Raw genomic sequence first — 26906 nt, forward strand, 5'->3', positions numbered from 1 at the left:
CTTTAAGATAACGATTCAAAAAGAGTTACAAAGGTATTTTTAAATCTTTCCAAGTTGAAAACTTGACTTGAAATTGAAAACTTGAAAAGTCATTAAAGGGAGTGGGGGCTTTTTCTGCTTCTCATGGGGAAGTTTGGAAGGGACTTTGAGGCTGAACATGCCCGGCCTTCAAAGTATTCCAGCCTCAGTCTAGACCAACATGTTGAGCTTTAAGCTTAGGATTGTGAAATGACTTAAATGCAGAGAACAGAAAGCTCATTGGCTTGTAATGGAGCTGCCTTTTGAAAACTAGGCTGATGATACTGGCTGCCTTTCAAGCCTTCGTGCTGAACAAGTCAACGCGTGAAACAGAAACCGGAGACCTGATTCTCCCTGCGGTACACGGCCTGGGTCTGGGGTGACTTGCTTGGTGATTACACAACAATGCTGCGAATGTTTGGTAAGCAGCTAGTTGTAGGTATCGTGTTAGGCAGAGAAGAAAATACAGCCCATTTCCTCCCCAGAATTATAAACTAATAAAGTAGTAAGAAGGATAACCCAGCTTCTGCAGTGGATACAAAACCTTGTGGTGATGCACATTTACCCTCATAATGCACTGCATCACGGCAGGTAAAACGGGTGGGCTTCTGCCTTCATTCTTTTCAACTTTCTCTAGACAGGTGTCTTTAATAACCAAATAGTTCTGAATTTTAACCAGGCAGTGTCATTTTGCCAGGCATGTTTACTCCTTACAACTGTTGGGTATGAACAAGTTCATACCAAATGAACAAATTTTGTTAGTTACTGTTCTACTTCTGTTAGTTACTTCTTTCTAATTGGGCCCTAAAATTTTACTGCTGCTTTGCTTGTTTTTTGTTTATCCTATAGGGGTAAGGGTGTCACTTTTGTTACCTGATTTGGCTTTAGTCTGCTTCCCTTAAGCTGTGGGTCATCCATAACACGTAGCCAACACGTCTGCAGCGAGTTGGATGCCCTGCCTTGGCGCTGTTCATCCGAGAAACCTTTTGGCAGGGTTTGTGAAACATCTTCCATTAATCGTAGAAAGTGTATGAAAGCTGCAGAGAGATGGCAGCTGACTCCGCACCGTAACTCCCTACCACAGCAGACACCAAGGGGGAGAAAAGTGGGACATTACAAAAGAAACAAACGTTTGAAATTGGATTCATACTGTTAGGATTAATGATAGGAGGTAGAGGAAAACTGGAGCAGCATTCCTAAGCCAACGCATTTGAGTGATAAATTGCATTAAGGCACTGAAAAGAACAACAGCTGCAGTCCATGAAAAGCCAAATTTATCTAAATTTCTCCAGCTGATCGGTCAAAATCATCATGGAGACTTCTACTCCGTAATCGCTTTTTCGCAGAAAATTAGAGCAAGCAGGGAAGAAAAAAATCTCAGAATATAGAGATGTCTTCATTTATTTTGCCAAAACGTTGTAGTTGGTAAGCCCTGATGCTGCGGAATTCCTTACTGCTGCCAGTGGTGGGCATTTTGGAGTGGAGCTTGCTTGGGGTAGACAGCCTTGTTCCCGGGAAGGTGCAGGAAGGGCCCTCTCTAAATAAGTGATGACTGCTGCAGTTGGGAATTTGGTGTCTAGAGGAAGTCTGGGGGTAGGCTCTGCCAAAGGGCCAGGGCTTCTCACTGGGGAAAATAGATTGCGCTGTGGACATGAGGCAAGGCACTCAGAGAGGACTGTCTGGACTTTATTATAGCAGCATTTCTAAAATCTCCATCAAGGTCAGATATAGGAGGGATCGTTATCTGCATGGAGCAGCAGGGGGACTGAGATGGGGGGTGATAAAATGACTTCTCTGAAGTCTGTTTTGGTTAGCTGGAGCAATGCAAGGATTTGAGCCCAGTATACTTGTGGGTCCTGTCCAAGAACGCCTTTTTTCTCCTTTTGAAACTCAGAAATAAGACTTCCCACCCTTCCGTGGTCCCTCTCCCTAACCATATATGACCTAATGCTGAATCGGTCTCTTGCTGTCTGTGCCTCTGTTGGGATCTGTGATGTCTGTGAAGCATTTCCATTACAGCTTACTGGAGGGGAGAGTTTGACTCCTGGTCTTCCCAAGGCAGGGGACAGGCATAGGGTGAGCAAGAAAGGATAGCAAGAGGAAAGGCTGGTGTTTCTCCCCCATCTATGCCTCCGAGCCCAGGGTGAATTAAAGTGAAGGCAGCAAGTCCAGCCAGAGCTTTGAGCATTGTGAAGGGCTCAAGGGGAGTAGCAGGGGGGTATCTGATAGGAATCCAGCAGCCTACACGAAATTGTTGGGTTCATCTTCTGCAGCTCCTCCAGCCCCTTGCGTATGTTGGCGTGCCGCGTACTTGCTTGGGATACCGGCCCTGCTCTGAGCTCCCAGCTGAAATGGTCACACAAAATCAGTGTGTGTCCAGCCCCAAGAGCAGAGCTGGAGGTGCAGCAGGGTAATCACAGCTCCTGAAGTGAGGCTGTGGCTCATTTTTGTAAGGGAACCTCTTGAGGCAGCTGAGAGGGAGATGCTTTACCTGCCTGAGCGAGGGGGAATGGTGGTGGCTGCTTCGTGGAGCTCTGATTTACCCGGCCCAGCCTGCTGGCAGCTCTCTGTCCTACACAGTCCCACTGTGGGATCAGGGCCAAGGAAATGGCTAAATAAGTGAACTTGGGTTTTGGGGCCCCTGCTCAGCAGGTGCGTGTGATGCCGCATAAATCCATTTCAGACTTCATCCAGTCTCTTTCATTACAATGTGACTTATTTCTCATATTTGTACAAGGATAATTTTGTCCTAGATAAGGATATATTTTTTCATCTTTTTATGGCATTAAGTATGTTTTGTTTAGGGCTGTACGTGTGCATATGTGAATTTTTCTGAGGTTGGCTTATAACATTAACTTCCCCAGAAGCTTTTCAATTTTGTCTTTGATTACATCTAGTTAAAAAATGGAATATAAGGAGGTCATTTTCCATCACTTGGATATTTTTCTACAAAATACAGCTGTGGATCCCCCTAAGAAGCAGTGTTCTTGTGGTATTTTCTCTCGTTGTGCTTTAGGAAGTGCTGTTTTCTCTTGTTTCCATCCATTACCAGCCACTTAGCCAGCATCCGGAGCCGGGTCAGTGATACAAGGTTCTGGTTTCCCAGTGCCAAGGGAGAGGAAGCCACCCCAAACCTTGACCCCCTTCCCTGTATATTCACCACTTCGAATTCCTGCAGCAGTGCTTTCATTTCCTGACCAGCCCAGTAACGCCGAGAACTGAGGAGTGAGTGGTTAATTGCCTTTTGTTTCAGCCCGTGTTGTGTTTATTTTAGTTTGCTCTTTTTCGGTTGCATTATGCAGGGGTAACAAGGACATATTGAAGCAGCAACTCAGCAGCTACCCCGAAAGGTTAAAACTGCCCACTTTGGAGTTGCAAAGTCACCGAGCATTTCAGCTCAGCCTCCAGTGCTATTTAATGGGTGAAATTTTCTGCTGAAGAACAAAATATTCTTTCTGTTGGACCACATTTACTGAGCATGATCAAAGGGAGGAAATACTTGTTCTCTTCAGAGTAACCGAATTTTTAAAAAAACAGCATATTTTGATTTGCCTGTGTTCATGTGTGATTCAATCTTGAGGGCAGATTTTAATCTAGTCTAAACGTGTGTAACTCCATGAACCTCACTGAAGTTGTGCTGATTTATGGCAGCCAAAAATCTGCCTCCTTGTGCTCGTGTTCCACCAGCATTTGAGTGACTGATATTTGCAGGAATATTCAGGAAGGACTACACACATACTTGGTATGTTTGTTTGTATTATTTGAGATGTCTGCTGCGGTACTTGGATGACTTAAGTCTTGCAATCAGATATTATGAAGGTCATGAGATAGCAGCGTGTTAAAAACGCGGCCTTAGAAGTAGAATTTGACAGATTTTTTCCAAGAAAGCTGACATGTCTGCTTCAATGTAAAACGCTTTTCATCAAATCGGTGGTGAAAAACAAAAAACCCAAATGAAAAATAATTCAGCATGTTACTTTTCCATGGAAAATTAAAAAGGAAAAAAAAAAAGAAAAAAGTGTGCTGGAACAAAAAAATATTTCCTGACCAGTCCCGCTTAGAAATTCTTTTTCTTAGCATGCCGGCGCCATCCCTCCCTTGCAGGACTCCTGGAAGAGCTGCTGGCTCTGCAAGGCACTTCTGTGCCTTACTTCTCGTAACGGTGCCGTGTGAGCCGTGGCACTGGCCGATGCACCCTGGCCATTAGGTTCAATTGCTGGACGTACACAAAGATCCCTTTGTTAGCTCTCCAGAAGAAACTCACAAAGGAAATCCAAGTGTAATTAGGATTAACAAATCGGCTGCAGAAATTGGTGGTGTTCAAGCCAGCCCACTCCGGCCAGTTGGGAGCTGTTGTTTCCCTTCCTCCGGTTTTGCTGCCTGCAGCACCACAGACCCTAAACCTTCCCATTTAGGAAGCAGTCAGAGCAGAATTAATGTCCTTGCCAGCCCTCTGGGCACTTAGTTGAGACAATGTGGTTTTGTCAGGTGTTGTATTTGTTTTCTCCTTTGTAGCACTTTACATATCAGTAGGAGAATCCTTTTTACTTCGAGTTTCCAGAAGCCCCAAGGACAACTAGTTTGTATTGGACCCTGTTGTTTGGAGAATGGTCTTTTAGTGTCTGCGTGCTTCTGGTGTTAATGTCTGTGCTTCTCTAAAATACGAGGCCCTCATTTTAATTTCACTTCTGTTTCTTCAGATCAGCATATTTACAGTTATCTAAGTACTTTACTCTGAAACCCCTCGTATTTTTGTTAGAAATAATCTGCTTTCATATGCGGTATGATTTTCTTCAGGTGTTTCAGTGGTTGGGATTATTGTTATTTCTCTCACAGGGCACTTGTGTTTGTAGAGTTAAAAAGTCTGCTTTGCATAATTAACGAACCTTCTGCGAATTAATTACTTGCCTATGGTGAGAAAGGTTGAGGAAAAATACTGTCGTTTGACCACGAATAGCAGCTGTAGGCGACTGAGAGGAGAGGCAACTGAATAGGCTGAGGTTTTTCTTGGCCAAGTTGTTAGAGGGAATTAATCCAAAATCTGTGCCTAAGAGAGGTGGTTTCAGTGCTCATTTCAAAGCCTGCCTGATGAGGATCCCGAGTACTCCTAGACACACGTAAACACTCACTGCACAGCTAGTGGGCTCATTTCCTTAGCTTGGGTGCAATCTATTAGTCTCTCAATAAGCCAAGCCACTGTCTTGGAACAGCAACAAAAGCCCCACAAAACAAACAAACAACAAAAAAAAACCACATAGAGTTTGTGGGCTCGTGGCTAAATCTGTAAGTGTGCAAAGTTGAGGAAAAATGAATATTTATGCTGGATCTTGCTGAACGTAGCATACCTGTGGCACAACCATGTTGTTAGGTGTGATGATGACAGGGAAGATCTATCCAGACAGGCAGGTTTGTGTTCATCCTCAGTCACTGTGATCTCTTCTGTGCACTTGAAATAAATGGGGTAAATGTTCATGTAAATGTTTTGCGCACAATAGTTGTAAAATGTATCTCTCTCCTGCTCAGTGTTACATTTGTGTACACCTGTTGAAGAATGAGTGAGTCTACCTAAAAATGGATTTGGCCACATAGTCCAAAATTTTTGAACAAATTTCACTGTTCACTTAGGAACGTTATAAACAGGGTAAGATTTTCGTGAAGCTCCTGCAGAAATCCTCATATACGAAAACTGTAAGGTCGGTGACCAGGCTCCTTGTGTAATGAATGGAGAGGTCAATCCCGATGACCTAATTCGGGTTTGAGTTTTGTGCTTAGGCTTTTACCTGCTTATTCAGGCAGAGAGCAGGAAAAAAAAAACACACCATATGATTTCTGTGTGGCTGCCTCCTCCTAGAAGAAGTGGCAGCAACTAAACACTGCCAGACAAATCTTTATCACTCCTTGGGAGAAACAGCCAACGTTAAAACTTGAGGTGATATTTGCTCTGAATTACTCACCTAGTACTAGAAAATGAATTCTTAGTCTACCTCGTCATAGCTATTTGAATGTGTGTTTCCAAAGTCTAATTTTAGATTCAGAGAAAAAAAGCTTTTTACTTGATTCTTGAACATGAAGAATGGGATTTTAGCAACACTGCAGACTGATCTCCCTTTGGCCTTTATCATGAGATGAATTCTTGGCTCCCCTGATGTCAGTGGCTGTCGAACTTAAGAGGGATCAGGATTTTACCCACAGTGTTTTCAGAGATAACGCGTTATATCAAAACTACACGCACTTTGCAAATCCCTGACTAGATTTTTACCAAGCTACTTCATCTGTAGTTCCGAAGGATTTCTGGTGATCTCCTTTCTGGCAAGCTGTTTTGACTCAAACACTTCAGACAGCAGCCTAGCAATATTATGCTTTGTCTTGCCCATCTTCCTTATTGCATTAGTTTTACTGATTTCAAACCTTTGATCCTTGATATCCTGTTACCTAATAATAATGATCTACCTACATAACAGTTTCTAAGGAGAAGCAGCTTATAAATGAAGTATATACATCTCTTACAGTGTTATATATCATTACTTTATCCAAAATGACATTGAATTTTGCATATTGGGCTTCGTCTTATTATTGACTAGTATTACACATTTTTTAGAAAGCAACCGTAGCCAAAAGTTACACCCTGAAATAATCCTGCTGTGCGTCATTGCTTGGTTTTGGCCAAATTATCCCTGGTCTCACTCCAATCAGGTCAACAGAATGAATGACTTTGTCCCAGTAAGTGAAAAGAAAAGGAATTTACCCTGTGGTGGAGCAGCAGAAAAGGGAAACAGAAAGACCACAGTCGCTTTTTCTGTAGGAACCTATCGGCCACTCATCAGCCTCAACTGGAGCTCGGCACGCAGTGGCTCACCCCTCTTTAGGCTGAGTAAGAAACTACAAGTGGGAACCCACACTATTGGCACTGAAGTAGCTGCTCTTGTAAGTCTGGCATCCACACAGTTCTTCCAGTTTTTCTGTTTTCAATTTGGATTCATCTCCATAAAGATAAAGCAATAACCTGATTTCGAGTAGTATAAACTGTGCAAAATTAAACCTTGAACGTGGACTTTGAATGCTGATATCCTGGTTTGCTATCTAATGTGGAAGGTGAGGGGAAATGAAAGGAGGAAACATATTTATTTGAAACGAGATCTGCCCTTACGCCAACCCCCTGCCCCCCGCAAGCACACAGCAACTCATTTCCAGGCCAGGAGTGCCTAATGTTACCGCACCCTGTTTGGCCCTGGGGAAGGAAGTGTGTGTGGTGGGGGAAGGCTTTGATTTTGCTGACCTGCGAGAGCTGCAGGAGCCTGTCTTCAATATTGCCTTCGGTAATACGGAGCTTCTCCGACATGCTTCGTCTCTGCCACTGGCTATCAGATCTCCCCCAAAAGACTGTGTCAAGATGTCAAGCCTAACAAGTGGAAATCACAATCGTCAGCTTTACCTCTTTTGTTTTTACTTATATCCTTGTAGCAAGTGGCAGCTCCTGCGAGCGCTGCTGTACGGGGGAAATGTGCTTGTGATGCAGATTGCTTTGATTCTCTGAAGGGTTGCACAGCCTCTGAGCCCGGCCCTGCAGGGAATTCTACTTTTCAACTCTCCGCACAGCGTGTGCAGCTTTCTTCTGATCCAGGTCGTTTTATTAATTAAGATCTTTGTGCAGGGTATCACAGCAGAGCAGATCCTGCTAGTTTACAAGGACCTGTTCTCAGCGTAGAGGAGGTCTCGCTCTCCAGCAGAGGAATAAAAGTGTTTGTATATGGAGGTGGATGCTAGGAAATGACAGATAAGAGCAGGACTAGATGGATCGATGGGAAATTGTATTGGAACTTATTTACTGTAAGACGATTTCTGGAGTGTGAATGAGAACTTATGTCTATAGATCCCTGGTGGCACTTCTGTACAGCAAGTTTAAATTCTGTTAAACCTGACCTATTTCAACAGGTTGAATTCAACATTTTGGTGTACAAAAAGGAAGCGTGAAATCGGCAGAACAGGTTTTGTTTGTGAAAGACCTAGTTTCTGTATTTTAAGTATACTTGAGGTGAATTATGTTGAATAAGCACGAACTATTTAGGGACAGAATCACTGAGGATTTTATTAAACAAAACAGCAAGAAGCTTTGTCATTCCAAGCTGGAAATGATGCCTAGCTGAGCCAATAAAACACACATCAAAGGTGTACATATGGGTTACATTTTAATATTCTCTCTATATTATTATAAAGAACTGTTACTAATTTTAAACTGCATTGGTAAAAACGTTTTTATCTTTTTTTTTCTTTTTTGTCTTTTCTTCTATATTGCTAAATGATGTAAATCACTAATGTCAATTTTATGCTGATTTATGCCAGCTGAGGATCTGGCCGTGAGAGCCGTTTCCCCTCCATATAATCACCCCAAATAGGGAAGGGAAAAGAGGAGGAAGGAACAGTGTCATCTGGATATGTGAATATTTTGGCTGTAATACAACGCTGGAATAGGCTCTGATACAAAGATGGAAATATGGGGATTATCGTAGAAACTCTTGAGATAATCCTATAAATAGCAGAGGAAATTCTGGCTAGAAGTTGTCTATTGAAACCATTTTGGAATGAGACGGCTGACAGGAAGAGAATTTAAAACCAGAAACCACAAGGCAGATCCTCACCTGGTGTAAATCAGCATAACTACATTAATTTCAGAGGCATTGACTTGAAAGAACTGTAATGATCTCCACCAGCTGAGGATCTACAGCCATAGGTACTGGGTGCCAAATGCTCTCACTCACACCAGTGTAAATCTGGAGTACCTCAGCTGACTTGGTGGCGTTATTTTGGATTAACGCTACTGTAAATGAGTGTAGGACACAGTTGTTTGTGTTTGGAGAGTGAAGACAATCGAAATGTGTGTTTTTAGATCAAGGAATACATTTACATGAGAGATTGTTTTAGTCTGGTATTACAGATGGAGGCTGTTTAACAACCAGGAATTTCCTCATTCGCCCTGCTGTTACAGAAAGGTGTTGACTCCGTACAAGCATTCACCGTGGTCTTGGCCCCATCGCCAGCACATCAATAAATAAGCTAATAAATCCTCCAAAAGGGGAGTGGAGAGCAGCGTTTCGCTTCTATGCTTCCTGCATTGCACTGGGAATGACTGCAGGATGTGGCCACTGAGGCTGACTGAGAGCACCAGCCTAACCAGGGGAGAACCTGGCCCTGCAGTGAGTATAAAGGAGATTTTAGTGGGGTCAGAAGTGGGACTTTGTTACGTACGTGTGTTCACATGTATGTAGGAACGGCAGTCCAAATTCCGCACATACAAACACGCTGACAAGAGCGGAAGGCTTGGCTCTTTGTTCAAAGCTCTTGCTGAGGGACAGAAGAGTTTTAAAGCATGTTTCCATTTAGGAGAATGCATTTATGGACACATCTAGGGGGCTCTATTTCCTGATATCTTCCAGTAATGTTACATCTATTACCTGCTATCAACTAGCACGTGGGAGCTGTATCAGGCCCTGGGAAAGGTCATGTGTGAAATGCTTCCGAAAGGTCACCCAAACTCTGTCCCGTGTGGCTGCTTCCCCATCCTTCAGGCAGAAGGGCCGTAGGAGCAGCAGGGAAGGACCTTCTTCAGCTGAGACTGCCCTGGCAGGAGCACAACACAGGGCTGTGCGTTTGCAGCCGGGAATTCCTGATGGATCTATTATTAACATTACTGCATTATTATCCCCTGTGAGCTTGCTAACGTGAAGCGATTTCCAACCCCCGGCTGGTTATGCGGTGCCTTTAGCTGCCTTACTGCACAGCTCTTTTTGTAAGCGGCACTTTTTTTAGCTGCTTCCATGTGATAACCGTGTTTCAAGGCTACAGGAGAGTTTACACCAGCTGCTTTCATCACTGGAAATAAATAGCATCTAAAGCAAAGGGTCCTGGTCTGGATTACTGAGGCTATATGGAAACATGAGAAGAACCAGAAAAGATAAATATTTCATATTGTATCCGGAGCATTTCCTGTAATTGCTCTGTTTCCTGCTCCACTTCCTACAGTCCTTCTCTACCCTCAACTGGCCTTTGCTTCCCATTTATTCTATTAACCTCTGCCCAGTGGCCCTGAGCATCTGGCTGTTCCCAGTGGCATCCCAAATCCCTCGGCTCAAGGTGCCTGCCCCTCGCTGTGAGGGGCACTGGTGCCAGCAGCGCCGTACTGAGCTCAGCTGTGGGCTCTTACAGGCAGTATCACATAATAACAGCAACAACAACAATAATAAATGGGCTCTGGATTTATTTTAACTGGTTTTATGGGAAGAGTGGCATCCATTTTCCCCCCAAAGCATTATTCTTCCCCCAAAACATTATGTAAAACTTATGTTTCAATAGCTGGATCTCTTTACCAACTTTGATTCATCTGATGGTGAGAAGAGACCGAGGTTGCATCTTCTGTGTCTTCCAGGCCTTTAAGAGGCCTGTTTTTAGAACCCTTTACATTTTTACTTTTGTTTCTCACTTGCTGGTGACCTTAAAGGAACTGTGGGCTGGATCACTGGAGCCTGACTGATGATTTTTATCAGCAGAGCCACTGAGCTAGGGTTAACGTTAGCAGCATTCCTTACTATGGAAGCAGCTGTGCATTTTGATATTATTAATCCTAACGTGGCAGTGTCTTGGGTTTTGGTATGGGTCTGTGTGTACACCCTGCACGTGTACACACAAACACACACCCCTTTGGTGTTCCCATAGGTTGGAGTTAACATCACCGATGTAGTTATGGGAAAAATAATCCAGTGAGGAGGGTAAAGGGCGATGAGCTGGTGGAAAGAGCCTTGCTGTGAGGCTGGGGAGAACAATTTATTTTCTGTCTCTGTCTCAAACATTTCCTTCTGCAGACTGTGTTGGGAGGGATTCAAAAGGAGGACTTGTTCGCTGTTGTCCGCTTGAGGACAAGGATACCTGTGATCTCTGCTGCTCCTTTTTTTGTGCTGTTGGCTGCCTCCAGTCAAGCTTTCCTCAGGCCTACTGAGAAGTTCTGCTCTTGCTGAAAGTCAGTGGGAACCAAGTGTTCAGCTCACGTTTGATTGTGTCCCTTTGAGAAGGTTTGCTTGCTCTTCTCTTCTGTCCAAATGCAAAAGGAGGATTTCCTGTTGCCATCCTCTTCAGGTTTGTATGCTGAGAGGCAGCAGCTGGAGAGCTGTACAAGAGGAGAGCAGTGACGTGGCCTATTTGTCTAAAAATATTTCAAATGGCATTTATTAGTAGCAGTGGTGCTGCTGTCTCTGGTTGCTGGTTGGGTTGGACCTTTTCCTCCGTTCTGGGTGGGATTTAGTGCTCCAGCCTTAGGCACCAGCAAAACTGGATTAATCCCAGTCTAAATCAAGCACCTAGGCTACGAAGGTTGTGGGGGGAGCTTTTATTTTTATTTTTATTTATTTATTTTATAGGAATCTTACACACCTAGAGTGGAAAACCTACTGTTCCTTCACACTGGCAAACCTCCCCTTAGCATCATAGCCCCTCCTTCTGCAAACACAGGACATTTTTGGTCACAGAAGGTCTGATTTTAAACCAAATCAACAGTGATAGCAGAACGTAGGCAAGTATGTTATTCCATCTGATTCCATCCGTGTTTTCCCAGGGAAGTTTTACAAGTGTTCTAGGATCAAAATAAAGCTATGTTTATTTTACTTTTTTTCCTGCGAATAGACAAATATCTGAATAACTGGTGTAAATAATAAATTAGCATGGTAAGGTGATTTCATTCTGCTCTTAAATGCAAAGGGACTCTTTGGGGATTTTGAACAGGAAATTACTACATTTTTCATATCGCTGCAGATAATTTTACATCTCAACTGAGTGAGGTGCGGTTAAAAAATAAAAAGGAAGCCAGCTGTATGCATAGATATATGTAGGTCTCATTTAAAACATCGTCATTATCTCTCAGTACTGCTGATTTCTCCAAACAAAACCATGTTTGTGAGTGCTTTCAACATCGGAGTTGCTCTCTCAGAAGAGTTTAATGAGTGCTCCTTACTGTGGCTGCTGCTTGCCTGCATTTCTTGTTTCCATTGTGCATAACTCAATTTGTGTTTGTGGCTGTGAGATGGAAGGGATCTGACTGTGGGGAATTCAGGTGGGATCTAAGCAAGCGCTGTCTGTGGGGGAAGAACAAGAAAGAGGTAGAGGTAATCTTAAAGAAGTGTTACAGATAAAATGATGAAATACAGAATCATCTGTTGTAGGGAGTCATAAATGAAAAATCTGTTTCAGATTCTCCTTTTTTTTCTTTCCTGTGGAAGTTTTCAGAACACCTCTACCATCTCTCTCATACCACAGATGGAAACTGCTCATCTTCTGTGCGAAAACTGGCCTGATGTTTGTAAAATCTAGTGTTGGGAAGCACAAGCTACTACATGCAATAAATAACAGTGGTGCTTATATTTTGTTCACAAGAGAGAAGTCAAACCTTAGCCATTTGGGGTTATGCCCTCAGTGAAGATAAATGACGATGCTGTTTGCTAAAGCAAATTTTTAATCATGGAGATCTTGGTACAATAGGGTCACAAATGAAATAAGATTAGAGCTTTATTTATGCATGTCTCACATAAACCTCTTCATCAGCTGCTCCGGGGTCTATATGGCAGCAATTTTCCATGGAAACATCACACAAAAAGTTATGAAGAGTAACTTGGAGGGAGGAGGTAGGCAAGAATCCCTACAACATTAGGGGCAAGCCCTGGGCAAGTCTGTGGACTGAGCTCTGTTGCTCAGGAGAGAGCAACGAGAGACAAAGCAAAGTAATTATAGGCATGATGATTAGTTCTGGAAAGAGGCGATGCGACAAATATTTATCATTCCCGAATGACGGGGAGGTCTTTCACCTTAGGCTTTATCCTCAAGGTGAACTCTTAACAGCTGTAGCACAATGGTGCCAGGTGCTCTTTGGATCTGTAGATATTGATTACCTCTCATGCAGCAAATTATCATTACAAGTCCAGAAAAATGTGTCTGGTGTTTTTTCTCCATAGCTTTCAGATAGTTTGTGAGCTGTTCTGGCCAGGGAAGCCATGCACTCACCCGGAGTCAGAGCTTTAGATACAAGGGGAAGCTTGAAGCTCTGCTGGGAAGATACCTAGGGAGATCTGGAGTCACAGTTTTGTCTTTAGGCATGCAGCTTATACCTAAATCATCCACTAGATTTTGCTCTTACATAGTAATAGCACATCAACTTCTTTGCGAAAATGGGTTTCTGTGAGGAGTGCCAGGTCTTGTGAAGAGCAGGGAGGAAAATTCTGGGTTAGCATCAAGCAGCCCCATGTAACACAAGGTCAGTCACTTCTCCCGCTGTGGGACAGAAATAGTGTCACTGCATTCCGGCTGTGTAACGCAGTGTAGCTGACAGAGCTCTACGGTCTCCACCTTTGCTCAGTGGCAAGAGGCTTCTGTAGGGTCCCGCAGCTCACCTGTGGTACCCGTGCTGGCCCTCTGTCAGTGCCTGCCTCCCTCCGTTCACCTGAGAAGGCGCTCAGGCAGGTCCCGTCCTTTCAGGTTGGAGGTCGGGGTCCCCTGCAGCTGCCACCAGCCTCTGAGGAATTTGGCTGCTGGCTGAAGACAGCTTTGGAAGGGCTCCCCGTGGCCAACCCAGGAGAACTGGCTGGCGGGGAGCATTGCAGTGCATCCTAAAAGCAGAGTTCGGGAGGGTGGAACAAAAAATATCCCGGAGGAAAACTGTGTCAGATTTGAATGTGCTAGGCCTTGCATTCTGGTTTACAAACAACAGCCAGGAAGGTTTCAGGTCTCACGTATAAAAGTGGCAGAGGGCCTAAGTAAATGGAGTTTGGTGGCTGTGTGGCTGGGCACAGGTGCTGGCAGCACAGTCACGAAGGTTACTGGGAGTATTTGGTTAGAAAGGGACTGCTTGAGGAGTGTCAGATTACCAGATACGAAGGCCAGACCTTTAGGGTTATCTAGGTTGTCTTCTTATATGAAAAGAATTTCCTAATTATTTTTACTGCAAACCCAAGAATGTTAAATGTAAGCTCTAATGCAAAAAAACAATAGGTAATCTGTCACACATACCTTTGTGAAATAGCCATGCAGTTCAAAAGGCTTAAAATAAACAATTTTAAAAGCCGACTGTGTTTTTTTTTTTTTTCCTTTCATAAAGATTTTTCAATTTTGTGCTCAGAGAAGCTTTTTACTGTACAGTTTTTGATCTGCTCTTGGTTATACATTTTGTGTAGGAAGCATTATGTGCTGAAGGAATGCAGAAGATAGTGCTTGGTGTAAACTGGCATTGTGAGTAAGACTAATTGAAATACTTTAATGTTTCACCGTTCTCCAGCTACTATCTGTTTTCCCAGAAAATATCTGATACAAGCTTCTGGTCTGAGAAAACCCAGGAAGGTTTATTAGTCCTCATCCTCACACGGTAACTGGATAGAAGTCAGCTCTTAGAAGGTGAATCCTCCCTTATGTGCACTGGATCACTCCAAGGACGTGCATGTCTCTGGTAGGGGACTGTAGCAGATAGGTGAACCCTGAGCAGTTAAACTTGCCCTATAGATAATTAGGTAGGACAAATCTGGGATGAGGTGTTTGCATTTAAGGTCTTAAAGCAACACTTAGACTACTTGCATCTTTCAGATGCTCATACCTAGGAGTTCTTTAAGAGATGTCTCCTTTGGAAGATCAATCCACAGTGCTGACGTTGATGCAACCAGGATGCTGCCCATGTGCACTGCTGGCCTGTGTCCAGCTTGCTGTCCCTTACATGTAGAGCCAGTCTCCAGTGCACAACGTATTCAGGGGCTCTTCCTTCCTGGGGCAGGGCTTTCCCTTTGTCCTTCCTGAATTTCACAAAGCACCTCCCTGCCTTTTCTTCCAGCCTGTCTGGGTCCCTTTGGATAGCAGCCCCAGCCTGGGGGTGTATCAGGAGATCCCCCCACTTTGGTGTTGGTGAACTTGCTGAGGGTGCTCTCCATCATCTCCTGCAGGTCTCTGACAAAGATGTACAAGAGGTCAGGTCCTAGGGTAGGCTCCTGTGGCACCCAGTTGTCACTACGACCCAATAACTAGTTCCTTCTGAGTACGGTCATCTAGCTGGGTTTTTTATCCATCTAGTTGTCCTTGTAGGTGAAATTGAATTTCTGGAATGCGGCATATGATTAGTGATGCCATGTAAAAAAAGTAAAAAAAGGGAAACAGTTAAAATGCAATAAAAGGAAAAAATAGCTTTTTATTTTTTTTCTTTCCAGAAGGCTGCGCAGTGTATCTGTTGCATTTAAACAGATTTCATATATTTTTTCCCGAACAGAGGAACAGAAATATATTTCCAATGTATTATACAGAAGAACATAATACTCATCAGCTGCTAAAGAAAAACACTTGTGATACAGGCAACATGTATAATATTTAAAAGCTCTGTCACTGATAATCTTGCTTTATGTCATTCAAAGCTTTTAAAGCTGCTCTCTGAGTAGGGATCAAATTCGTAAATGATATTCATGTTACAGTCAGTCATATAACTCTGATTGTCACCGTGATTTACAAAGAGAAGAGTATCGGCATTCACAGCAGCCTAAATAGTATTTGCTTTTTCTCTTTGTTACAATCAAGTGCTCACCTTTAGATTGAAAAAAATCTAATAATGACTAATGGGCAGTGATCTCCTGGATTAGCAGCAGTGCATTCAATATCTCTTTGAGCAGTGATTACCATCTTTTTGGGGGGGATATCAATTTAAAGGTCAAGTGCTTTCATAAAAAAGGTGATTATCCAGTATTTCATATGTTGAACAAAAGCTTAGCAGGATTCATTGTGTGTCAGTTTCTTTTGTATATAGCATATATGCAGAGGAATGGATCGCTTAATTATCTAACTATCTGTCTTCGGGGAAGGTATGTGGCCATGAATAGAAGCTGTCAAATAGGTACTCTGCTTTGCTTGTGATATTTAATCAATTACGGTAATGATTGCAGATTATAAGTTGGCTTTTAAAAACAGGCAAAAATTTAAATTACTTTTGTGCCATCAGCCGGTGATTTGGTTATAAATGTGCGATTTTATCGGGGAACGGAACGTGTAACAGAGACAAAGAGGGAAAAAGGAACAAACAAAATGGGGCCAAACTCGTAGCTGATCCCTTTTTCTTCCCCTTCAATTGCACTGTTCTTTTACAGCCTAGAAAAATATTCCATTTTTCAGATGTGATAAAAATGGCTAGGGCTAAATTTAGAACTAATCCAAGCAAGTGAACTGGAAGCTGGTTTTAGCTACTTTCATTTTTATTTTTATTTTTATTTTTGTTTTTATTTTCCAGTGGAGTTTTATCAGTTAGTTGCCCAGTTGAATATAGTTGAGCTATATTAAATACATTCAATTAAAATTTCTAACAAAACTATCACATTTCTATACCTTCCACCTTGTACTTTTTCCCTCCTGTAAAGTAGCTTTCTTACAGCTGAAGAAATTCTCATTTGTAAAAGTGAATTGCCACACTAGCTGGTACTTTTTCTGTGTTTGTGGATTTGTTTTTTGGATCAAATCCTTATTTCTACTGATGTGCCTGCCATTTGCCAAATACCTCACATGTGTCTGATTACTGCGTTTTAAGAAGCATTTCCCATTGCTGATTTACTGATTGTTATTTGTGGCATTCCGTTGGTCATCCTAGTTACATGGCATAGTTGCTTCTCCCTTCATAATACTGAATATATTAAAATAAGATAGTAGGAAATGATCCCCAGATAATGCACTGGAAGCGATGAACTGTTAATTCTTGTTCTTTCCACAAAATTTGGTGTAAGTGGGATAAAGGAATTGGCATGAAGTACAGCTACTGCTTGGACTTAAGTAGGGAGATCAACATTGGAAAATAAAAGGTTGGTACCTGAGTGACCTCATGCTAGGAAGAATTTTATCAAATGCTTTTGGCAAGTCAAATGGTTCACATTTTTTTTTTTTTTTAATAGTAAGATGTCTGTAAATACATAATTTCCAGATCAGAAATCCTAGTGCTCTTTTATAGGGTATCTCATTTGAGTATCCCAAGCAGGCTCGGAGTTATAATCTCTCTCTGATTTTTATGGAATAACTGAGGATAACTGGTTTGGTTTTATCTGGGGGCTAGGGGAGATGAAGGAGAATGGTAGTTCTCTAACATTACTGATCAATATGAAACAATAACAAAACGAACCAAAAAGCAAACAGGTTTTCATTAATGTTATTATGTATTATTCCCGCTCCACACATGAAAGTTTTTCTTTAATTATATGAGAGGTGAGTATCAGCACAGTTAAGATAATTGACTTGATGTACACTGCCAAAAACCTGTGTTTGGTTTGCAGTCCCTGCAGAGTGTTATTACGTAGTTCCTAGGTGAACATCCACATTTTAAACAATAGGCATTAGCTATTCTTGAGCTTTGTTGTTTTTTCTTTTTCTTCCTTTTTTTTTTTTTTTTTTCAAAGGGTTTTCCTTGTGGCTGCACACATGGTAAATCTTTAGCTTCAAGTGTCCTTCTGTGGTGACCAACTAAAATATTAGCAAAATAAATGTTTTATGGGAAAACGTTGGCAGAAACCCCAGCAGAAACAGGTGGTATTGGGTTATTTCAATATAATGTAATGATGCAGCCAGGTTTCCATCTGGACAGCATGTGGTTGTGTCTACTTAGAGAGTATCAAAGAGTGTGAGTATGCACCAGGGATAATGGTGGTGCACCAAAGTGTAGCAGGATGGCTACTTTACAAAATAATAGGCAGGGTTCTAGGTCCTCTGGGTTAAATACTTTTACTGTCAGAATCTGAATTTCTTCATAAAATATTAAAGATGAAGCAAACCTCTGACATGCAATACTGAGCCGTGTAATTATAAGGCAGTTCCTGGAAGCCAAGTATTGTTCACATTATAGCTAGGCGTTTATTATAAAAGAGTTCATTACCCTTGGAAGCTAAGACATATTTCAAAGAGAGTGCCCTGGAACAGAGGCACTTTCAGCAAGCTTTACTAGAGGAGGAAAAAAAGCCCCAAGCAAGCTGATCAGAATAGAGCTGGGAAATGGGAGGGGAATCAGTGGCTGCGTGGCTGCTAAGAGCTGAATCTATACGGAGTGGACCAGATACTCGGCTGGAGGAAATGGCTCCATCTACACGGACTGAGGTGTCGTCATGCTGAATTACACCAGATAAGGCATTTTAGCCTAATACCAGAGATGATTTTCTTTTTGGCTGGCAGATGCTTTCACAAACCAGCGGGCATGCTCTGCGAGGATGCGTCACAGACTTATCTTCACATCTGTGCGCTCTCTGTACGGGGAGGGAGGCTCAATCTGATTACATGGGGCTGCCAAGGCTTAGCTGTGGGCAGGACTTGGCCTGTTGCATGTAAGGAAAGATTTGGAAGATTCCTTTGTAAAATCTCTTCTTGTGGGCAGCAGTATAACGAGGGAATTTGTGGGGTAAGAGAAGGAGGAGGAACAAACTCAGACTCCCTTGGGGTGGTCAGCAGGAGCAGAGATGACTCCGAGCTGTCTCCGTCCCTTGGAAGCGTGGAGCAGTGTGTCAGCTCTGCCCCGTGGGAAGCAGGGCTGTTAACGAACACACGGGGCCTGATTCTTCACCGCCTCTGTATTTTGTGCACGTTTATTCCTGGTTTACAGTATCAATCAGCCTGATAGCATTTGCCACCCTGTGTCATTTGCTCAGCACAAGTGTAAATCAGAGACGCCGGGCTGAGGAAAATTAAGACCAGGTCTTAGGCTGCTGTGAATCACACAGCCTTGTGGTCTTCACTGATGATCCAATGATTTGCACCAGCTGAGGAACTGGCCTAGACACCCTTTCTCCACTGATATATCACCCCTCTACATGTATGTGTTAACAAATCTCCATTTCTCTTTTTCCCTTGCTCATGGATGACCTGATTACGCTGGAAGCTGTTCTTTTTGCCGGAGTGAAGAACCACACGAAAGTACAGGGTGCCGGCCAGCAGCGCTTGGCAGCTGGAGATGAACATGCCGCTGCCATGAATCGGTAGTACCACACACGGGTGCCAAGAGCCATGGAAAATGAGATGAAATCCAGCAACTGATGAATGTGATGATTAAGAGATCAGCAAAATATTTGATAAAAATGGGTAGCGGATGGTTTTTGGAAGAAACAACCTTTTCCTTTCCATTTGGTTGATACTTAAAAAAAAAGAAAAGAAACAGGGAAACAGGCCGATTTTATTACCTGATGCTGGGTTAATAGCTCTTTGTGTCACATGTAGGTCCTGTTCCCATTTACTGAACAAATCCTACCTCTAGATCTCATTCGTAATGCCTGTGCAGAGAGGAAAGATAGTTAGATCAGGTACTGAGGGCCAGGCATCTCAGGCTTGGATCCAGCAAAGCGCTTGGGAGTATTCGTGCTGTGAGTGGCCTCCATGTAACCTGGCGTCTCCCTTACACTGCCACTGCAGCGTGCCGTTGCTTAAACATGTGCACATGTTGACATGCTCCGCAGGGTCAGCGTACCAGCTTGCTCTTCTGGAGCTGAAATGTCTTGATGTGAGCCATGTGATGATCCTGTCTGATTTTCTTGTTCAGCCTACCCATGTTTGCAGTGCCTCCTACGGGATCGTGCCTTGGTGTACTGAATTCCATTTCCACTCATGTCGCCCTTTGAGCTCTGTGGATGAGCTACACTGTTCAGATTACTTCTCACAAGTGTTGGGTTGTGCCTTTCCTTCAGGTGAAAGCTCTTCAACAATCTGAAAAGAACTAAAGATTTACTGGGCTCCTGCAAAGCCAGGCCTGTTGCTACTCACGCCATGGGTTTGTGCAGCCTCTTGCCTTCCTCTCTGAAAATCAAGCCGTGCCAGAGGCAAGGCTAACGTGTTCCTCCCCTTGTCATAAGACTGGAGTTGCCCAGGCAGCTGAGAGTTTATCCAGAGCCAATTAAGGGGAAAAAAGCAACAAAACAAGTTGCAAATGGTTCTTTAAGGCTCCACAGAAGCCTCAAACGAATGACTTGTGACAGCAAACAGGCTGGAGGTACGGAGATTATAGATGGCGATGCACATGGCTGTTCATCTGCATCCTGATTAGGACACTGATTTAAGGGGTCTGGTTCAGGGCTTCTTGGCTGCGGGGGCTGATTTAAATTTTGTTGTGCTGAGGTTGAGAAGAACTAGAATGTGCCTGATCTGAGGGGGGAAAAGCAGGGAGGAGAGTGGAAATGCCCTGCCTGTCTCCCACCCCCATCACGTTGCAGGAACGGCAATTTGTTGCTCGCCACTGCCACAATGGGGACACTGTGGGATGGGGAGCCTGAAAGTGTTAGAAGAGAAGAGATGTGGTTCCCATTCCTCTCCATGTTGGGAGTTGGTAAATGTGAGATTTGTTTGGAAGGTGCAACCGGTTTTGAAGGGAACAAACAGCCAGAAAATGCATGCATGGAAGGATTTTTTTTCCCAAAGCTATAGGATTTGTCACAGCCTTGCCCCATGTCTGGGGATGTTCTAATTTAGTGCTAAGGTTTGAAGAAAGATTCAGGTAGGAAGCTTCCTTTTCCTGTGCTGAATTGAACCCCCATCCCTTTCCATCACCACAAATGAACCAGTGAATTCGCAGCGCTTTTGTTTTCCTTCCCAATCTGTAGTTTGACCTAGGTAAGTAGTGCTCTAAAAAGGACATAACCTCTGGGTGGTCATGACCCCCTGAAATGCCCACTGATGATCAGGGTCTCTTTATGGTCCATCGGCATCTCACAGCCCCTGGAGCGGAGCTGGCAGGAGGTGCTGCTCGGGAGGCTGACTCCAAACCACAGATGGCCAAGGGGTGGACTCCTGGCTGGGTGTTTCACCAGAACCTGCTGATTTCCTTGGCCCTGCTGGCTGATGGGCACCTTGCGTCTCTTTGGCACTTGAGCAACGTCTGCTCCAATCTGCATGTTCAAAGACCTCAAGGATCCCCACCTTTCCCAAAAGCGTGTCGGATGCAAGCTAGCCTTTTCCTGTTCCCAGGAGGGAACAACTTCTTAGCTGGCTTTGAACTTGAAGGCTCTCCGCTCCTGTTGCAACGCATGTGTAGCACCTGCTGTTGGCCGGGTTGGGTTTATGCCCTACCTGCCTTCCTCGTTCGGAGGTCTGCGCCTCCACGAACCTTCGGTTCATTTTGGGTCTATCTGGAGTAGGGAAAGTCTGGGCAGCTGGACTCGTGCCAAAGCAGTTCATCAATCCGTAATGTTTTCAAGAAAGTTTTATTTTGCCGCTGTGTCTACTAAAGAGTCGAAGGCTGCCCTGGCAGCGGATCAAAACCTGTGTTATTTGGTACTCCACTGACTTCATAAGGGTTTGCAGCATGGACTCAATTAAGTCTGAAAAATCAGGAAGGTGTGTCTCTCTGGCCTTTACATTAAATCCATACCGGGTCTCAAGCATTCTGGAGTTGAACACATGCCATGTTTTGAAGCCAGTCTATTTGAAGGCCCACGAAGAGAAGTGCTGCGCTCCATGCCATACATCTCCTGGAAACAGCCTTCTGCTGCTGTACAAGACGCTAGTAAGTATTTCCACTAATAGAGCACATAAAGGTGAATCCTAAAAGCAAGGGCAAAGAATCGCAGCGTGCTGTTATTTATCATTGAGTAACATTGCACAACTCTCCGTCTTCATTTCACTGGAACGCTGACTGGGTGTTGAAAGACATAATAAAAACAATCAGTATATTCTCATTTTTCTGTGTGAAAAGATGAAGTCATGGCATATGGTCAGCTCACCAGTGCTGTTAATAATAAACCACAGATAATTAAGCACTGATTTATTCCTCTACGTAAGTGAAACAAATTGCTTTAACGGCTTTTGCTGAGGACCATCTAGTCAGATGGATTATGTATAGGAAGTTCAAACTAAAAATTATTAGAGATCATATTTCAGCGTGCTGGAGGTTTATGGTAGAAACAATTAGAAACCTAACAGAATGTGTCCTGTATTCTCTTTGATGGAAAATCAGATATTAATCTGGGGAAAAGTCTAATTCTCAACACAGCTGCTCCCCTAGCTCTAATGCTGCGGCTTTAGGCTGGGAAAAAAAATGGAAACATGTTTAAAAAATTGATCATAGCTTATAATAGCAATAATCACCTTGAAATTGGTTGTTACTACAGTTAATGAACAGAGTATTAGAGCATAAAACGCCCTCGGATTCCCTCAGGCTATTAGCTAACGAGCTGGTTGCTCACTGCTGGTCAGATAGTATCTTTATTCGGTGGCTGGCTGTCAAAGGCTTGGAGCACGTCCTAAGCAAGGTGCTTACAGAGTTGCAGTGGCAGGAACCTCAGGCTGATCTTCCTATAGCTGTCCTCCAGCTCCTCTGGAGCATCGTTACCCCTGCAGGTGAAAGCCTTTTCCCCAAAATGAAGCGGAGCAGCCTGTGGTGGGGCGCTGGGGGGCACAAGCAGTGCTGTGGTCATCCCAGCACAGGGGTTTGGCTTGGCTGGCTGGGACTGGGAGAAGTCTTCTCTTTCTAGAAATGCTTCCTGGCACGTCCTGCTTGTTGGCACCAGCAGTGCGTTGTGGCAGCAGCAAGGATGGCACCAAATAGAAAGCCTCAGGTAGGATGCAGAAAGAGAGTGGCTTCCAGGCTTTGCACCTAAACACGTGCAGCAATAGGTGCGGTCCATCCACAAGAGCAAGCTTTGTAGAGCTTTTCACTGCCTCTGTGGCTGGATTTTTGCTTCGTGTGTTTTGCCTTCATCGTTCATGCATCTCGTGTTCAAGCTGAACAGATCACCAGGTCATGACACAAACCTTCGCAAATTGTCTCCTGTCTTTGAGTAAGAACATTTGCAGAATGATGTGGTTGCAAACAAAGCTGGGAATAATTTGGTTTATCATACTTAGCTTGGTGTAATCTATATTTCTTTTTGCATTGCTCACAGTTACTGACAAAATCCCTTCCAATGCAGAGATGCTTCGATTTGGATGCTCATTGCTAACTGAGCTGTAAAGTAGTCAGCTAATAAAATGATATCACAGGAGTTGCCTCCACTCACCTAAGGATTCAGTGTTTGCTGGGGCTTTCTGGTCTTTGTAAATTTATAGTTTACTAGTCAAAGCTTTGGTGTCTTTGGAAAACTTCATGTCAGAGAGCATTTATGACTAACCTGGTGTCTTGATCCCAGGAGTCTGAAGTAATAGGAGCAAATTTCACTCTTGCACGTGGCTATATTTAGGTATTTTTTCAGCACTGTTGGGGCCCTTGTTCCCAGAGAAATAGCTCTTAACCAGAACGAGTTGAAATTTGTGACAGCAAATTTTTTCCCGTGACATGTGATGTGTCCTCGACATTAAAAACACATATGGAAAAAAGTGGGTGACTTTGATTAAATTTCTGAGTATTCGATGGGAAAGGTTAAAACAAAACATTTTTTCTTGACTAATACCTGGCTTATAGCACTAGAGAGATTTCTTGTGCAGACCACCACAAGCTTTTTATGGGGCTTAAAAGCAGTTTATATCATGCTGCAACTTCAAATATAATTATGCTAGCTCAGAAAATGCTTTGCAGACATAAAACTCCATGCGTCAGCCCATAGTTTCTGATGTCTTAGGTGCAAGAAAGACTGGCTGCTTCGACAAGGTATTTCTAGCCCTTGCTCCGAAAGTCGGCTCGTTTCCAGTTTGCAAATACTCTGCGGTCTGTTGCGACCTTTTAAACTTTTCTAATCAAATTGTAGAGAGGCACCTTGCTGAATATAATCTCTGCAGAGTGGAAGACTTAAAATAGCATGTTTTTTTTTTTTCTTTCATTTTTTTTTCCCTCCAATTTCTGGCATGAGATAACTTAATTTTCCACGATAGCATCAAGCACTCTTTTCTCCGCCATCCTGGGCCATATTCTCCTGTAGGGTCTGCAGGATCTGGAGCAGTGGGGCAGGCCCCATGGCTGGGAGGAGCTGTGGGGTCACTCCACGTGGTGCTTGGCTGGGGGAAAGCTGTGGGGCTCATCCCCATGGCACTCAGCTGGAGCTGCTGCCAGTGAGATGGGACACAGCAGTGAGGCAGGGCCAGGAGAGATGCACTCAGTCCATCCCTAGCAGGGCGAAGTGGTTACGAGTCACAAGTGAGGCCCATCAGGGCAATTAAGGCCCCTTAGTGCCCTCAGGAGGCTCGTGCTGTGCTGGAGTTTTAATTTGGCCTGGCTCTCTTCCTTGGGGAAGTTCCATCTCTATTTAAAAACAGGAGATTCCCTTTACTAAAGGGAGAGAAGGGTGTGCTGAGGGTAGGTGTGTAGAGGGGCCTGCTGTATAGATCATAAAGGTCCTATATAGACCTAAAAGTCCTTCTCTGTGATCTGCTTAAATTTTGATGTTATACTATTGTCATTAATAATATTGTTTGAGGACAGTGAGAGTAATGTTGCTACCTTTCTGTGTTTTATTATGATGCAGATGGAGGAGAAGCAAGAGATGGGCTGAAATCTCCCTGTGTGAAAGTGAGGCTGTGACCCCAACCTGGTGCCTCCTGTCTACTTGCCCTGGGCTGCAAAAAGAAGAATCATCCCTGGTGAGTCTGGGTCATCTTTATGCCCTGCTTTCATTTCTTCATTGGAAATGTCAAGTGAAATGGTGTGGGTTTTTTGGAAGTCTGGTTTTCTTGGCTCAGTGAGATAAAAGTTAAATCCATTCAAATTCAATTCAGCCTGAACTGAAGGGTTTTTCTTTTTTTACTTTACTTTTCATTCAGTTGCCAAATTGAAAATAAATGATTCACGCAGCACTACCTGACAGCTTGTTGGAGAAATAGTCTTCTGAAAAATGCAAAAATGTGTTTTGTAAAAGATCTGTGGTTTGCTCTGTGGAAGACAAAACACTTCATCCAGAATTGAATGAAAACTCTGGGAGGATGGCAGTAATTTTAATAGGTTTTATCCCAAATCCTGTAACATTTTCTCTGTAGGTGTAGCTACTCATACTACCTAATTAGCTCACTGTGCTGATCTAAATGCCCAGACTCAAATGCTGTTGAAAGTATAATGACGTTGTTAAAATGTAAACAGGTTTTTCTGTTTCTGTATTATAGATTACCTGAAACTTCAGCTAAATAGGTCATTCAGTTTCTGCTGTGCTGTGCTTGGGGTGATGCAGTTTGCTGTAATAGGAAATGAAGTGTGTTCTACTTAATCACAGCTCAGTTGTGGGGACAGATCAAGTCTTGTTTGTTTAAAACCATGGTTATTAGTGAACAAAACTATTGTAATTAAAACTTCTCAAGAGAACTGGGTCTGACAGTTGAAGTGCAGGGGGAAAAAATCTGCCTTCTGACTTAAGGTAAGTTTAGCAAATGTTCTGAAACCAAAGTGGAAGCCTGTTCAGGCCAACTTATCTTTCTGATTATCATATTTTGATGCAGAGAACAAAACCAGGGTATGAAGCATCACAGAGAAAGTCACATATTAAAACCAAAAACCTTTAAGGGCTGAATTTACTTCCATTTATAATTTTGAGTGAGAATTCCCTTTACAAATAGCCTGATTACTTCAGTAACTTTGTAACCAAAGGATGCTTCAGTGTAAGCAGGTCTGGTTGATCTTGCCTCCAAATAAACTTGGTTTTGGTTTAGCAACCCTGTCTCTTACTGTAAGTACTGCAGAGAGTTTTTTCTGGTGGTGTTGGAAACTCAAGAAACACCTTTGTTTCTCCAGACTTCTAATATAATGCTAAGAAAACTGCTGCAATGTAACAGTTGTTACATCTTCTCATCCCCTCAAATATAATGAGCTGGCATTTTACTACTTTGCTGTTTCCTCTGCTAACTGTCTGCATGGAGATATTTTCTTGAAAGGTTCCTGAAACCTGGAGGGCGAGGGGGAACAATTCAAATCCTGAGAAACTGAATTTACTGTTGTTTTGGCACCATAATGGTGTGTCTCTTAGTCACTTTATTAAGGAAGCAGCTTTCTGGGAAGAACTGGTAGCACAAGAAATGACATCACAGGTCAGAAAGGAAATCCAGGAATTGGAATGGAGAAACTGCAGGGGCCTCAGTTGGAGGTAAGGAGATAAGAAAGTTGGGAGAAGTTTGAGCCTCTCTAAGCTATGCAGAATAGAACTGAAAGAGACAAAAAGGAGGTCAATACAAATGTTATTTTATAAACGTTTTTCCCTGCGAAGTTTAAAACCCTGCCTCAATTCTGTGTGGCATGCATCTTAGTTGGAGTGGGTGAATGGTAGGCTGGAAAATCTTCAAGTTTTTGATGAGAGGCTCATGGTGAGATGTAGAGCTCAAGTTGCAAAATAAGAGCGAGGCTTTGAAAAGGTAGCCTGTTGAAATTCATGTAAAAGTCTATTCTTTAAGCTCACTTCAGGAAACCAGAGGTGTCAAACAGTTGTTGGTTCTTTGTTTGACCTTCGTTGCAATAGTTCTGTGTTCTGGCTTAGACAAAAGCCTAATTCCCCCATCGGCTCTGTTTTGGGAAAATGAGAAATTGAATGAAATCCCGGTGTTGAGTCTTATTACAGTTTTGCTGTTTAAGAACCCTGATGTTAGCAATGCTTTTTTCAAACTGCTCTGTGAGTATTTTTCTTCCCCAATCACTTTCTTCTTTTTCTTGGGTCTGTTTCCAGCTGAGTTTCATTGTGTTTTCACTGGAGTTTTTGGCTGAGTACCACTCCTACTTACCCAGTCCTTACAGTAGCAAAGATCGGTTAACTCCTGCTTTGTGCTTTGTCCTCTGTACAGTATGTGGCTCATACGTAAATCCTCTCAAGAGACCTACCTGTGTGAGTCTGTACCAAGTGGCTTCGTGATTCTGTACACACTATTGAGTGGCTGTAGCTGATAGTAGCAAAGGCAAACCAGTGGGGTGCGTTGATGGAAGTACAGGCTTTATTAAAACTAGCTGCTTCAGAGAAACTGCAGGTTCATGTTAAACTCTTACA

General features: G+C 43.2%; 1 long non-coding RNA gene across 1 annotated transcript in view; it reads left to right on the top strand.

The window, feature by feature from the left end:
* LOC106018859 (uncharacterized) overlaps positions 1 to 26906 on the top strand; it is a 618314-nt gene that overhangs the window by 95764 nt on the left and 495644 nt on the right. The window contains exon 8 of the long non-coding RNA XR_011807997.1: positions 24417 to 24531. This is a non-coding gene — a long non-coding RNA (uncharacterized lncRNA). The remainder of the gene's footprint in view (positions 1 to 24416; positions 24532 to 26906) is intronic.

The sequence above is a fragment of the Anas platyrhynchos genome, chromosome 3, assembly GCF_047663525.1.
Source record: "Anas platyrhynchos isolate ZD024472 breed Pekin duck chromosome 3, IASCAAS_PekinDuck_T2T, whole genome shotgun sequence".
Classification (NCBI taxonomy): domain Eukaryota; kingdom Metazoa; phylum Chordata; class Aves; order Anseriformes; family Anatidae; genus Anas; species Anas platyrhynchos.